This window comes from Pogona vitticeps, chromosome 2 (genome assembly GCF_051106095.1).
Source record: "Pogona vitticeps strain Pit_001003342236 chromosome 2, PviZW2.1, whole genome shotgun sequence".
NCBI lineage: Eukaryota > Metazoa > Chordata > Lepidosauria > Squamata > Agamidae > Pogona > Pogona vitticeps.
The window spans coordinates 16448831-16464579 of record NC_135784.1 but is presented as its reverse complement, the minus strand read 5'-3'; the positions used below and the strand labels follow the sequence as shown (position 1 = coordinate 16464579).

At 49.2% G+C, this 15749-nt stretch overlaps 2 protein-coding genes across 3 annotated transcripts in view; both read left to right on the top strand.

The window, feature by feature from the left end:
- Positions 1–15749, top strand: part of LOC140701299 (uncharacterized) — a 141659-nt gene that overhangs the window by 63824 nt on the left and 62086 nt on the right. The window lies entirely within an intron of this gene.
- LOC110071454 (uncharacterized) overlaps positions 8896–15749 on the top strand; it is a 28797-nt gene continuing 21943 nt past the window's right edge. Inside the window, exon 1 of the mRNA XM_078388014.1 lies at positions 8896–8982. The gene's annotated coding sequence lies outside the window, so the exon portion shown is untranslated. The remainder of the gene's footprint in view (positions 8983–15749) is intronic.

Here is a 15749-nt window from a genome sequence, read left to right as displayed (position 1 = left end):
AGCACATATCGTCTGGGAGAGGTATATTTTAATTCCTTCTCTTTTTCCTCACTTACTGCTTGAGCTGAGGGGGAGGGGAGATTGAAATGAGAACGTGTAGGGCATTTGGGCCCCACCTGGAAAGGGACACTCAGGCATCAAGTAGGCTCTGCATTGGGAGCACATGTTGTCTGGGAGAGGTATATTTTAATTCCTTCTCTTTTTCCTCACTAACTGCTTGAGCTGAGGGGGAGGGGAGATTGAAATGAGAACATGTAGGGCGTTTGGGCCCCACCTAGAAAGGGACACTAAGGCATCAGGTAGGCTCTGCATTGGGAGCACATGTTGTCTGGGAGAGGTATATTTTACTTCCTTCTCTTTTTCCTCACTATCTGCTTGAGCTGAGGGGGAGGGGAGATTGGAATGAGAACATGTAGGGTATTTGGGCCCCACCTGGAAATGGACACTAAGGCATCAGGTAGGCTCTGCATTGGGTGCACATGTTGTCTGGGAGAGGTATATTTTAATTCCTTCTCTTTTTCCTCACTATCTGCTTGAGCTGAGGGGGAGGGGAGATTGGAATGAGAACATGTAGGGTGTTTGGGCCCCACCTGGAAAGGGACACTCAGGCATCAGGTAGGCTCTGCATTGGGAGCACATGTTGTCTGGGAGAGGTATATTTTAATTCCTTCTCTTTTTCCTCACTATCTGCTTGAGCTGAGGGGGAGGGGAGATTGGAATGAGAACATGTAGGGCGTTTGGGCCCCACCTGGAAAGGGACACTAAGGCATGTCGTAGGCTCTGGATTGGGAGCACATTTTCTCTGGGAGAGGTATATTTTAATTCCTTCTCTTTTTCATCACTAACTGCTTGAGCTGAGGGGGAGGGGAGATTGAAATGAGAACATGTAGGGCGTTTGGGCCCCACCTGGAAATGGACACTAAGGCATCAGGTAGGCTCTGCATTGGGAGCACATGTTGTCTGGGAGAGGTATATTTTAATTCCTTCTCTTTTTCCTCACTATCTGCTTGAGCTGAGGGGGAGGGGAGATTGGAATGAGAACATGTAGGGCGTTTGGGCCCCACCTGGAAAGGGACACTCAGGCATCAGGTAGGCTCTGCATTGAGAGCACATGTTGTCTGGGAGAGGTATATTTTAATTCCTTCTCTTTTTCCTCACTATCTGCTTGAGCTGAGGGGGAGGGGAGATTGGAATGAGAACATGTAGGTTATTTGGGCCCCACCTGGAAATGGACACTAAGGCATCAGGTAGGCTCTGCTTTGGGAGCACATATCGTCTGGGAGAGGTATATTTTAATTCCTTCTCTTTTTCCTCACTTACTGCTTGAGCTGAGGGGGAGGGGAGATTGAAATGAGAACATGTAGGGCGTTTGGGCCCCACCTGGAAAGGGACACTAAGGCATGTCGTAGGCTCTGGATCGGGAGCACATTTTCTCTGGAAGAGGTATATTTTAATTCCTTCTCTTTTTCATCACTAACTGCTTGAGCTGAGGGGGAGGGGAGATTGGAATGAGAACATGTAGGGTATTTGGGCCCCACCTGGAAATGGACACTAAGGCATCAGGTAGGCTCTGCATTGGGAGCACATGTTGTCTGGGAGAGGTATATTTTAATTCCTTCTCTTTTTCCTCACTTACTGCTTGAGCTGAGGGGGAGGGGAGATTGAAATGAGAACGTGTAGGGCGTTTGGGCCCCACCTGGAAAGGGACACTAAGGCATGTCGTAGGCTCTGGATTGGGAGCACATTTTCTCTGGGAGAGGTATATTTTAATTCCTTCTCTTTTTCATCACTAACTGCTTGAGCTGAGGGGGAGGGGAGATTGGAATGAGAACATGTAGGGTATTTGGGCCCCACCTGGAAATGGACACTAAGGCATCAGGTAGGCTCTGCATTGGGAGCACATGTTGTCTGGGAGAGGTATATTTTAATTCCTTCTCTTTTTCCTCACTATCTGCTTGAGCTGAGGGGGAGGGGAGATTGGAATGAGAACATGTAGGGCGTTTGGGCCCCACCTGGAAAGGGACACTCAGGCATCAGGTAGGCTCTGCATTGGGAGCACATGTTGTCTGGGAGAGAGGTATATTTTAATTCCTTCTCTTTTTCCTCACTAACTGCTTGAGCTGAGGGGGAGGGGAGATTGGAATGAGAACATGTAGGGCGTTTGGGCCCCACCTGGAAAGGGACACTCAGGCATCAGGTAGGCTCTGAATTGGGAGCACATGTTGGCTGGGAGAGGTATATTTTACTTCCTTCTCTTTTTCCTCACTATCTGCTTGAGCTGAGGGGGAGGGGAGATTGGAATGAGAACATGTAGGGCGTTTGGGCCCCACCTGGAAAGGGACACTCAGGCATCAGGTAGGCTCTGCTTTGGGAGCACATATCGTCTGGGAGAGGTATATTTTAATTCCTTCTCTTTTTCCTCACTTACTGCTTGAGCTGAGGGGGAGGGGAGATTGAAATGAGAACGTGTAGGGCATTTGGGCCCCACCTGGAAAGGGACACTCAGGCATCAAGTAGGCTCTGCATTGGGAGCACATGTTGTCTGGGAGAGGTATATTTTAATTCCTTCTCTTTTTCCTCACTAACTGCTTGAGCTGAGGGGGAGGGGAGATTGAAATGAGAACATGTAGGGCGTTTGGGCCCCACCTGGAAAGGGACACTAAGGCATCAGGTAGGATCTGCATTGGGAACACGTGTTGTCTGGGAGAGGTATATTTTAATTCCTTCTCTTTTTCCTCACTTACTGCTTGAGCTGAGGGGGAGGGGAGATTGAAATGAGAACATGTAGGGCGTTTGGGCCCCACCTAGAAAGGGACACTAAGGCATCAGGTAGGCTCTGCATTGGGAGCACATGTTGTCTGGGAGAGGTATATTTTACTTCCTTCTCTTTTTCCTCACTATCTGCTTGAGCTGAGGGGGAGGGGAGATTGGAATGAGAACATGTAGGGTATTTGGGCCCCACCTGGAAATGGACACTAAGGCATCAGGTAGGATCTGCATTGGGAACACGTGTTGTCTGGGAGAGGTATATTTTAATTCCTTCTCTTTTTCCTGACTATCTGCTTGAGCTGAGGGGGAGGGGAGATGGAAATGAGAACATGAAGGGCGTTTGGGCCCCACCTGGAAAGGGACACTAAGGCATCAGGTAGGCTCTGCATTGGGAGCCCATGTTGTCTGGGAGAGGTATATTTTACTTCCTTCTCTTTTTCCTCACTATCTGCTTGAGCTGAGGGGGAGGGGAGATTGGAATGAGAACATGTAGGGCGTTTGGGCCCCACCTGGAAAGGGACACTAAGGCATTAGGTAGGCTCTGAATTGGGAGCACATTTTGGCTGGGAGAGTTATATTTTAATTCCTTCTCTTTTTCCTCACTATCTGCTTGAGCTGAGGGGGAGGGGAGATGGAAATGAGAAGCTGTAGGGCATTTTCCCTACCTGGAAAGGGACACTAAGGCACCACGTAGGCTCTGCATTGGGAGCACATGTTGTCTGGGAGAGGTATATATTTCTTCCTTCTCTTTTTCCTCCCTAACTGCTTGAGCTGAGGGGGAGGGGAGATTGGAATGAGAACATGTAGGGCGTTTGGGCCCCACCTGGAAAGGGACACTAAGGCATCAGGTAGGCTCTGAATTGGGAGCACATGTTCGCTGGGAGAGGTATATATTTCTTCCTTCTCTTTTTCCTCACTATCTGCTTGAGCTGAGGGGGAGGGGAGATTGGAATGAGAACATGTAGGGCGTTTGGGCCCCACCTGGAAAGGGACACTAAGGCATCAGGTAGGCTCTGCATTGGGTGCACATGTTGTCTCGGAGAGGTATATTTTAATTCCTTCTCTTTTTCCTCACTATCTGCTTGAGCTGAGGGGGAGGGGAGATGGAAATGAGAACATGTAGGGCGTTTTCCCTACCTGGAAAAGGACACTAAGGCATCAGGTAGGCTCTGAATTGGGAGCACATGTTGGCTGGGAGAGGTATATTTTAATTCCTTCTCTTTTTCCTCACTATCTGCTTGAGCTGAGGGGGAGGGGAGATGGAAATGAGAACATGTAGGGCGTTTTCCCTACCTGGAAAGGGACACTAAGGCATCACGTAGGCTCTGCATTGGGAGCACATGTTGTCTGGGAGAGGTATATATTTCTTCCTTCTCTTTTTCCTCCCTAACTGCTTGAACTGAGGGGGAGGGGAGATTGGAATGAGAACATGTACGGCGTTTGGGCCCCACCTGGAATGGGACACTAATGCATCAGGTAGGCTCTGAATTGGGAGCACATGTTGGCTGGGAGAGGTATATTTTAATTCCTTCTCTTTTTCCTCACTATCTGCTTGAGCTGAGGGGGAGGGGAGATGGAAATGAGAACATGTAGGGCGTTTTCCCTACCTGGAAAGGGACACTAAGGCATCACGTAGGCTCTGCATTGGGACCACATGTTGTCTGGGAGAGGTATATATTTCTTCCTTCTCTTTTTCCTCCCTAACTGGTTGAGCTGAGGGGGAGGGGAGATTGGAATGAGAACATGTAGGGCGTTTGGGCCCCACCTGGAAAGGGACACTAAGGCATCAGGTAGGCTCTGAATTGGGAGCACATGTTGGATGGGAGAGGTATATTTTAATTCCTTCTCTTTTTCCTCACTATCTGCTTGAGCTGAGGGGGAGGGGAGATGGAAATGAGAACATGTAGGGCGTTTTCCCTACCTGGAAAGGGACACTAAGGCATCAGGTAGGCTCTGCATTGGGAGCCCATGTTGTCTGGGAGAGGTATATTTTACTTCCTTCTCTTTTTCCTCACTATCTGCTTGAGCTGAAGGGGAGGGGAGATTGAAATGAGAACATGTAGGGCGTTTGGGCCCCACCTGGAAAGGGACACTAAGGCATCAGGTAGGCTCTGAATTGGGAGCACATGTTGGCTGGGAGAGGTATATTTTACTTCCTTCTCTTTTTCCTCACTATCTGCTTGAGCTGAGGGGGAGGGGAGATTGAAATGAGAACATGTAGGGCGTTTGGGCCCCACCTGGAAAGGGACACTAAGGCATGTCGTAGGCTCTGGATTGGGAGCACATTTTCTCTGGGAGAGGTATATTTTAATTCCTTCTCTTTTTCATCACTAACTGCTTGAGCTGAGGGGGAGGGGAGATTGGAATGAGAACATGTAGGGCGTTTGGGCCCCACCTGGAAAGGGACACTAAGGCATGTCGTAGGCTCGGGATTGGGAGCACATTTTCTCTGGGAGAGGTATATTTTAATTCCTTCTCTTTTTCATCACTAACTGCTTGAGCTGAGGGGGAGGGGAGATTGGAATGAGAACATGTAGGGCGTTTGGGCCCCACCTGGAAAGGGACACTAAGGCATCAGGTAGGCTCTGCATTGGGAGCACATATCGTCTGGGAGAGGTATATTTTAATTCCTTCTCTTTTTCCTCACTTACTGCTTGAGCTGAGGGGGAGGGGAGATTGAAATGAGAACATGTAGGGCGTTTGGGCCCCACCTGGAAAGGGACACTAAGGCATGTCGTAGGCTCTGGATTGGGAGCACATTTTCTCTGGGAGAGGTATATTTTAATTCCTTCTCTTTTTCATCACTAACTGCTTGAGCTGAGGGGGAGGGGAGATTGGAATGAGAACATGTAGGGCGTTTGGGCCCCACCTGGAAAGGGACACTAAGGCATGTCGTAGGCTCGGGATTGGGAGCACATTTTCTCTGGGAGAGGTATATTTTAATTCCTTCTCTTTTTCATCACTAACTGCTTGAGCTGAGGGGGAGGGGAGATTGGAATGAGAACATGTAGGGCGTTTGGGCCCCACCTGGAAAGGGACACTAAGGCATGTCGTAGGCTCTGGATTGGGAGCACATTTTCTCTGGGAGAGGTATATTTTACTTCCTTCTCTTTTTCCTCACTATCTGCTTGAGCTGAGGGGGAGGGGAGATTGGAATGAGAACATGTAGGGTATTTGGGCCCCACCTGGAAATGGACACTAAGGCATCAGGTAGGATCTGCATTGGGAACACGTGTTGTCTGGGAGAGGTATATTTTAATTCCTTCTCTTTTTCCTCACTTACTGCTTGAGCTGAGGGGGAGGGGAGATTGAAATGAGAACATGTAGGGCGTTTGGGCCCCACCTAGAAAGGGACACTAAGGCATGTCGTAGGCTCGGGATTGGGAGCACATTTTCTCTGGGAGAGGTATATTTTAATTCCTTCTCTTTTTCATCACTAACTGTTGAGCTGAGGGGGAGGGGAGATTGGAATGAGAACATGTAGGGCGTTTGGGCCCCACCTGGAAAGGGACACTAAGGCATCAGGTAGGCTCTGCATTGGGTGCACATGTTGTCTGGGAGAGGTATATTTTAATTCCTTCTCTTTTTCATCACTAACTGCTTGAGCTGAGGGGGAGGGGAGATTGGAATGAGAACATGTAGGGCGTTTGGGCCCCACCTGGAAAGGGACACTAAGGCATCAGGTAAGCTCGGTTTTGGGAGCACATGTTCTCTCGGAGAGGTATATTTTACTGCCTTCATTTTTTACTCACTAATTGCTTGAGATGAGGGGGGGGAGAGATAGGAATGAGAACATGTAGGGCGTTTGGGCCCCACCTGGAAAGGGACACTAAGGCATCATGTAGGCTCTGCTTTGGAATCACATTTTCTCTGGGAGAGGTATATTTTAATTCCTTCTCTTTTTCCTCACTATCTGCTTGAGCTGAGGGGGAGGGGAGATTGAAATGAGAACATGTAGGGCGTTTGGGCCCCACCTGGAAAGGGACACTAAGGCATCAGGTAGGCTCTGCTTTGGGAGCACATGTTGTCTGGGAGAGGTATATTTTAATTCCTTCTCTTTTTCCTCACTAACTGCTTGAGCTGAGGGGGAGGGGAGATTGAAATGAGAACGTGTAGGGCGTTTGGGCCCCACCTGGAAAGGGACACTAAGGCATGTCGTAGGCTCTGGATTGGGAGCACATTTTCTCTGGGAGAGGTATATTTTAATTCCTTCTCTTTTTCATCACTAACTGCTTGAGCTGAGGGGGAGGGGAGATTGGAATGAGAACATGTAGGGTATTTGGGCCCCACCTGGAAATGGACACTAAGGCATCAGGTAGGCTCTGCATTGGGAGCACATGTTGTCTGGGAGAGGTATATTTTAATTCCTTCTCTTTTTCCTCACTATCTGCTTGAGCTGAGGGGGAGGGGAGATTGGAATGAGAACATGTAGGGCGTTTGGGCCCCACCTGGAAAGGGACACTCAGGCATCAGGTAGGCTCTGCATTGGGAGCACATGTTGTCTGGGAGAGAGGTATATTTTAATTCCTTCTCTTTTTCCTCACTAACTGCTTGAGCTGAGGGGGAGGGGAGATTGGAATGAGAACATGTAGGGCGTTTGGGCCCCACCTGGAAAGGGACACTCAGGCATCAGGTAGGCTCTGAATTGGGAGCACATGTTGGCTGGGAGAGGTATATTTTAATTCCTTCTCTTTTTCCTCACTATCTGCTTGAGCTGAGGGGGAGGGGAGATTGGAATGAGAACATGTAGGGCGTTTGGGCCCCACCTGGAAAGGGACACTCAGGCATCAGGTAGGCTCTGAATTGGGAGCACATGTTGGCTGGGAGAGGTATATTTTAATTCCTTCTCTTTTTCCTCACTATCTGCTTGAGCTGAGGGGGAGGGGAGATTGGAATGAGAACATGTAGGGCGTTTGGGCCCCACCTGGAAAGGGACACTCAGGCATCAAGTAGGCTCTGCATTGGGAGCACATGTTGTCTGGGAGAGGTATATTTTACTTCCTTCTCTTTTTCCTCACTATCTGCTTGAGCTGAGGGGGAGGGGAGATTGGAATGAGAACATGTAGGGCGTTTGGGCCCCACCTGGAAAGGGACACTCAGGCATCAGGTAGGCTCTGCTTTGGGAGCACATATCGTCTGGGAGAGGTATATTTTAATTCCTTCTCTTTTTCCTCACTTACTGCTTGAGCTGAGGGGGAGGGGAGATTGAAATGAGAACGTGTAGGGCATTTGGGCCCCACCTGGAAAGGGACACTCAGGCATCAAGTAGGCTCTGCATTGGGAGCACATGTTGTCTGGGAGAGGTATATTTTAATTCCTTCTCTTTTTCCTCACTATCTGCTTGAGCTGAGGGGGAGGGGAGATTGAAATGAGAACATGTAGGGCGTTTGGGCCCCACCTGGAAAGGGACACTAAGGCATCAGGTAGGATCTGCATTGGGAACACGTGTTGTCTGGGAGAGGTATATTTTAATTCCTTCTCTTTTTCCTCACTTACTGCTTGAGCTGAGGGGGAGGGGAGATTGAAATGAGAACATGTAGGGCGTTTGGGCCCCACCTAGAAAGGGACACTAAGGCATCAGGTAGGCTCTGCATTGGGAGCACATGTTGTCTGGGAGAGGTATATTTTACTTCCTTCTCTTTTTCCTCACTATCTGCTTGAGCTGAGGGGGAGGGGAGATTGGAATGAGAACATGTAGGGTATTTGGGCCCCACCTGGAAATGGACACTAAGGCATCAGGTAGGATCTGCATTGGGAACACGTGTTGTCTGGGAGAGGTATATTTTAATTCCTTCTCTTTTTCCTCACTTACTGCTTGAGCTGAGGGGGAGGGGAGATTGAAATGAGAACATGTAGGGCGTTTGGGCCCCACCTAGAAAGGGACACTAAGGCATGTCGTAGGCTCGGGATTGGGAGCACATTTTCTCTGGGAGAGGTATATTTTAATTCCTTCTCTTTTTCATCACTAACTGCTTGAGCTGAGGGGGAGGGGAGATTGGAATGAGAACATGTAGGGCGTTTGGGCCCCACCTGGAAAGGGACACTAAGGCACCACGTAGGCTCTGCATTGGGAGCACATGTTGTCTGGGAGAGGTATATATTTCTTCCTTCTCTTTTTCCTCACTATCTGCTTGAGCTGAGGGGGAGGGGAGATTGGAATGAGAACATGTAGGGCGTTTCGGCCCCACCTGGAAAGGGACACTAAGGCATCAGGTAGGCTCTGCATTGGGTGCACATGTTGTCTGGGAGAGGTATATTTTAATTCCTTCTCTTTTTCCTGACTATCTGCTTGAGCTGAGGGGGAGGGGAGATGGAAATGAGAACATGAAGGGCGTTTGGGCCCCACCTGGAAAGGGACACTAAGGCATCAGGTAGGCTCTGCATTGGGAGCCCATGTTGTCTGGGAGAGGTATATTTTACTTCCTTCTCTTTTTCCTCACTATCTGCTTGAGCTGAGGGGGAGGGGAGATTGGAATGAGAACATGTAGGGCGTTTGGGCCCCACCTGGAAAGGGACACTAAGGCATTAGGTAGGCTCTGAATTGGGAGCACATTTTGGCTGGGAGAGTTATATTTTAATTCCTTCTCTTTTTCCTCACTATCTGCTTGAGCTGAGGGGGAGGGGAGATGGAAATGAGAAGCTGTAGGGCATTTTCCCTACCTGGAAAGGGACACTAAGGCATCACGTAGGCTCTGCATTGGGAGCACATGTTGTCTGGGAGAGGTATATATTTCTTCCTTCTCTTTTTCCTCCCTAACTGCTTGAGCTGAGGGGGAGGGGAGATTGGAATGAGAACATGTAGGGCGTTTGGGCCCCACCTGGAAAGGGACACTAAGGCATCAGGTAGGCTCTGAATTGGGAGCACATGTTCGCTGGGAGAGGTATATATTTCTTCCTTCTCTTTTTCCTCACTATCTGCTTGAGCTGAGGGGGAGGGGAGATTGGAATGAGAACATGTAGGGCGTTTGGGCCCCACCTGGAAAGGGACACTAAGGCATCAGGTAGGCTCTGCATTGGGTGCACATGTTGTCTCGGAGAGGTATATTTTAATTCCTTCTCTTTTTCCTCACTATCTGCTTGAGCTGAGGGAGAGGGGAGATGGAAATGAGAACATGTAGGGCGTTTTCCCTACCTGGAAAAGGACACTAAGGCATCAGGTAGGCTCTGCATTGGGAGCCCATGTTGTCTGGGAGAGGTATATTTTACTTCCTTCTCTTTTTCCTCACTATCTGCTTGAGCTGAGGGGGAGGGGAGATTGGAATGAGAACATGTAGGGCGTTTGGGCCCCACCTGAAAAGGGACACTAAGGCATCAGGTAGGCTCTGAATTGGGAGCACATGTTGGCTGGGAGAGGTATATTTTAATTCCTTCTCTTTTTCCTCACTATCTGCTTGAGCTGAGGGGGAGGGGAGATTGAAATGAGAACATGTAGGGCGTTTGGGCCCCACCTAGAAAGGGACACTAAGGCATCAGGTAGGCTCTGCATTGGGAGCACATGTTGTCTGGGAGAGGTATATATTTCTTCCTTCTCTTTTTCCTCCCTAACTGCTTGAACTGAGGGGGAGGGGAGATTGGAATGAGAACATGTACGGCGTTTGGGCCCCACCTGGAATGGGACACTAATGCATCAGGTAGGCTCTGAATTGGGAGCACATGTTGGCTGGGAGAGGTATATTTTAATTCCTTCTCTTTTTCCTCACTATCTGCTTGAGCTGAGGGGGAGGGGAGATGGAAATGAGAACATGTAGGGCGTTTTCCCTACCTGGAAAGGGACACTAAGGCATCACGTAGGCTCTGCATTGGGACCACATGTTGTCTGGGAGAGGTATATATTTCTTCCTTCTCTTTTTCCTCCCTAACTGGTTGAGCTGAGGGGGAGGGGAGATTGGAATGAGAACATGTAGGGCGTTTGGGCCCCACCTGGAAAGGGACACTAAGGCATCAGGTAGGCTCTGAATTGGGAGCACATGTTGGATGGGAGAGGTATATTTTAATTCCTTCTCTTTTTCCTCACTATCTGCTTGAGCTGAGGGGGAGGGGAGATGGAAATGAGAACATGTAGGGCGTTTTCCCTACCTGGAAAGGGACACTAAGGCATCAGGTAGGCTCTGCATTGGTGGCCCATGTTGTCTGGGAGAGGTATATTTTACTTCCTTCTCTTTTTCCTCACTATCTGCTTGAGCTGAAGGGGAGGGGAGATTGAAATGAGAACATGTAGGGCGTTTGGGCCCCACCTGGAAAGGGACACTAAGGCATCAGGTAGGCTCTGAATTGGGAGCACATGTTGGCTGGGAGAGGTATATTTTACTTCCTTCTCTTTTTCCTCACTATCTGCTTGAGCTGAGGGGGAGGGGAGATTGAAATGAGAACATGTAGGGCGTTTGGGCCCCACCTGGAAAGGGACACTAAGGCATGTCGTAGGCTCTGGATTGGGAGCACATTTTCTCTGGGAGAGGTATATTTTAATTCCTTCTCTTTTTCATCACTAACTGCTTGAGCTGAGGGGGAGGGGAGATTGGAATGAGAACATGTAGGGCGTTTGGGCCCCACCTGGAAAGGGACACTAAGGCATGTCGTAGGCTCGGGATTGGGAGCACATTTTCTCTGGGAGAGGTATATTTTAATTCCTTCTCTTTTTCATCACTAACTGCTTGAGCTGAGGGGGAGGGGAGATTGGAATGAGAACATGTAGGGCGTTTGGGCCCCACCTGGAAAGGGACACTAAGGCATCAGGTAGGCTCTGCATTGGGAGCACATATCGTCTGGGAGAGGTATATTTTAATTCCTTCTCTTTTTCATCACTAACTGCTTGAGCTGAGGGGGAGGGGAGATTGGAATGAGAACATGTAGGGCGTTTGGGCCCCACCTGGAAAGGGACACTAAGGCATTTCGTAGGCTCGGGATTGGGAGCACATTTTCTCTGGGAGAGGTATATTTTAATTCCTTCTCTTTTTCATCACTAACTGCTTGAGCTGAGGGGGAGGGGAGATTGGAATGAGAACATGTAGGGCGTTTGGGCCCCACCTGGAAAGGGACACTAAGGCATCAGGTAAGCTCGGTTTTGGGAGCACATGTTCTCTCGGAGAGGTATATTTTACTGCCTTCATTTTTTACTCACTAATTGCTTGAGATGAGGGGGGGGAGAGATAGGAATGAGAACATGTAGGGCGTTTGGGCCCCACCTGGAAAGGGACACTAAGGCATCATGTAGGCTCTGCTTTGGAAGCACATTTTCTCTGGGAGAGGTATATTTTAATTCCTTCTCTTTTTCCTCACTATCTGCTTGAGCTGAGGGGGAGGGGAGATTGAAATGAGAACATGTAGGGCGTTTGGGCCCCACCTGGAAAGGGACACTAAGGCATCAGGTAGGCTCTGCTGTGGGAGCACATGTTGTCTGGGAGAGGTATATTTTAATTCCTTCTCTTTTTCCTCACTAACTGCTTGAGCTGAGGGGGAGGGGAGATTGAAATGAGAACATGTAGGGCGTTTGGGCCCCACCTGGAAAGGGACACTCAGGCATCAAGTAGGCTCTGCATTGGGAGCACATGTTGTCTGGGAGAGGTATATTTTAATTCCTTCTCTTTTTCCTCACTTACTGCTTGAGCTGAGGGGGAGGGGAGATTGAAATGAGAACATGTAGGGCGTTTGGGCCCCACCTGGAAAGGGACACTAAGGCATCAGGTAGGCTCTGCATTGGGAGCACATGTTGTCTGGGAGAGGTATATTTTAATTCCTTCTCTTTTTCCTCACTATCTGCTTGAGCTGAGGGGGAGGGGAGATTGAAATGAGAACATGTAGGGCGTTTGGGCCCCACCTGGAAAGGGACACTCAGGCATCAGGTAAGCTCTGTTTTGGGAGCACATGTTGTCTGGGAGAGGTATATTTTAATTCCTTCTCTTTTTCCTCACTAACTGCTTGAGCTGAGGGGGTGGGGAGATTGAAATGAGAACATGTAGGGCGTTTGGGCCCCACCTGGAAAGGGACACTCAGGCATCAGGTAGGCTCTGCTTTGGGAGCACATGTTGTCTGGGAGAGGTATATTTTAATTCCTTCTCTTTTTCCTCACTATCTGCTTGAGCTGAGGGGGAGGGGAGATTGAAATGAGAACGTGTAGGGCGTTTGGGCCCCACCTGGAAAGGGACACTCAGGCATCAGGTAAGCTCTGCTTTGGGAGCACATATTGTCTGGGAGAGGTATATTTTAATTCCTTCTCTTTTTCCTCACTAACTGCTTGAGCTGAGGGGGTGGGGAGATTGAAATGAGAACATGTAGGGCGTTTGGGCCCCACCTGGAAAGGGACACTCAGGCATCAAGTAGGCTCTGCATTGGGATCACATGTTGTCTGGGAGAGGTATATTTTACTTCCTTCTGTTTTTCCTCACTAACTGCTTGAGCTGAGGGGGAGGGGAGATTGGAATGAGAACATGTAAGGCGTTTGGGCCCCACCTGGAAAGGGACACTAAGGCATCAGGTAAGCTCGGTTTTGAGAGCACATGTTCTCTCGGAGAGGTATATTTTACTGCCTTCATTTTTTACTCACTAATTGCTTGAGATGAGGGGGGGGGAGAGATAGGAATGAGAACATGTAGGGCGTTTGGGCCCCACCTGGAAAGGGACACTAAGGCATCACGTAGGCTCTGCTTTGGGAGCACATTTTCTCTGGGAGAGGTATATTTTAATTCCTTCTCTTTTTCCTCACTATCTGCTTGAGCTGAGGGGGAGGGGAGATTGGAATGAGAACATGTAGGGCGTTTGGGCCCCACCTGGAAAGGGACACTAAGGCATCAGGTAAGCTCGGTTTTGGGAGCACATGTTCTCTCGGAGAGGTATATTTTACTGCCTTCATTTTTTACTCACTAATTGGTTGAGATGAGGGGGGGGGAGAGATAGGAATGAGAACGTGTAGCGCGTTTGGGCCCCACCTGGAAAGGGACACTAAGGCATCACGTAGGCTCTGCTTTGGGAGCACATTTTCTCTGGGAGAGGTATATTTTAATTCCTTCTCTTTTTCCTCACTATCTGCTTGAGCTGAGGGGGAGGGGAGATTGAAATGAGAACATGTAGGGCATTTGGGCCCCACCTGGAAAGGGACACTAAGGCATCTGGTAGGCTCTGCTTTGGGAGCACATGTTGTCTGGGAGAGGTATATTTTAATTCCTTCTCTTTTTCCTCACTAACTGCTTGAGCTGAGGGGGAGGGGAGATTGAAATGAGAACATGTAGGGCGTTTGGGCCCCACCTGGAAAGGGACACTAAGGCATCAGGTAGGCTCTGCATTGGGAGCACATGTTGTCTGGGAGAGGTATATTTTAATTCCTTCTCTTTTTCCTCACTTACTGCTTGAGCTGAGGGGGAGGGGAGATTGAAATGAGAACGTGTAGGGCGTTTGGGCCCCACCTGGAAAGGGACACTAAGGCATGTCGTAGGCTCTGCATTGGGAGCAGATATTGTCTGGGAGAGGTATATTTTAATTCCTTCTCTTTTTCCTCACTTACTGCTTGAGCTGAGGGGGAGGGGAGATTGAAATGAGAACATGTAGGGCGTTTGGGCCCCACCTGGAAAGGGACACTAAGGCATCAGGTAGGCTCTGCTTTGGGAGCACATGTTGTCTGGGAGAGGTATATTTTAATTCCTTCTCTTTTTCCTCACTTACTGCTTGAGCTGAGGGGGAGGGGAGATTGAAATGAGAACATGTAGGGCGTTTGGGCCCCACCTGGAAAGGGACACTCAGGCATCAGGTAGGCTCTGCTTTGGGAGCACATGTTGTCTGGGAGAGGTATATTTTAATTCCTTCTCTTTTTCCTCACTTACTGCTTGAGCTGAGGGGGAGGGGAGATTGAAATGATAACATGTAGGGCGTTTGGGCCCCACCTGGAAAGGGACACTAAGGCATCAGGTAGGCTCTGCTTTGGGAGCACATGTTGTCTGGGAGAGGTATATTTTAATTCCTTCTCTTTTTCTTCACTAACTGCTTGAGCTGAGGGGGAGGGGAGATTGAAATGATAACATGTAGGGCGTTTGGGCCCCACCTGGAAAGGGACACTCAGGCATCAGGTAGGCTCTGCTTTGGGAGCACATTTTCTCTGGGAGAGGTATATTTTAATTCCTTCTCTTTTTCATCACTAACTGCTTGAGCTGAGGGGGAGGGGAGATTGGAATGAGAACATGTAGGGCGTTTGGGCCCCACCTGGAAAGGGACACTAAGGCATCAGGTAAGCTCGGTTTTGGGAGCACATGTTCTCTCGGAGAGGTATATTTTACTGCCTTCATTTTTTACTCACTAATTGCTTGAGATGAGGGGGGGGAGAGATAGGAATGAGAACATGTAGGGCGTTTGGGCCCCACCTGGAAAGGGACACTAAGGCATCAGGTAAGCTCGGTTTTGGGAGCACATGTTCTCTCGGAGAGGTATATTTTACTGCCTTCATTTTTTACTCACTAATTGCTTGAGATGAGGGGGGGGAGAGATAGGAATGAGAACATGTAGGGCGTTTGGGCCCCACCTGGAAAGGGACACTAAGGCATCATGTAGGCTCTGCTTTGGAAGCACATTTTCTCTGGGAGAGGTATATTTTAATTCCTTCTCTTTTTCCTCACTATCTGCTTGAGCTGAGGGGGAGGGGAGATTGAAATGAGAACATGTAGGGCGTTTGGGCCCCACCTGGAAAGGGACACTAAGGCATCAGGTAGGCTCTGCTTTGGGAGCACATGTTGTCTGGGAGAGGTATATTTTAATTCCTTCTCTTTTTCCTCACTAACTGCTTGAGCTGAGGGGGAGGGGAGATTGAAATGAGAACCTGTAGGGCGTTTGGGCCCCACCTGGAAAGGGACACTCAGGCATCAAGTAGGCTCTGCATTGGGAGCACATGTTGTCTGGGAGAGGTATATTTTAATTCCTTCTCTTTTTCCTCACTATCTGCTTGAGCTGAGGGGGAGGGGAGATTGAAATGAGAACATGTAGGGCGTTTGGGCCCCACCTGG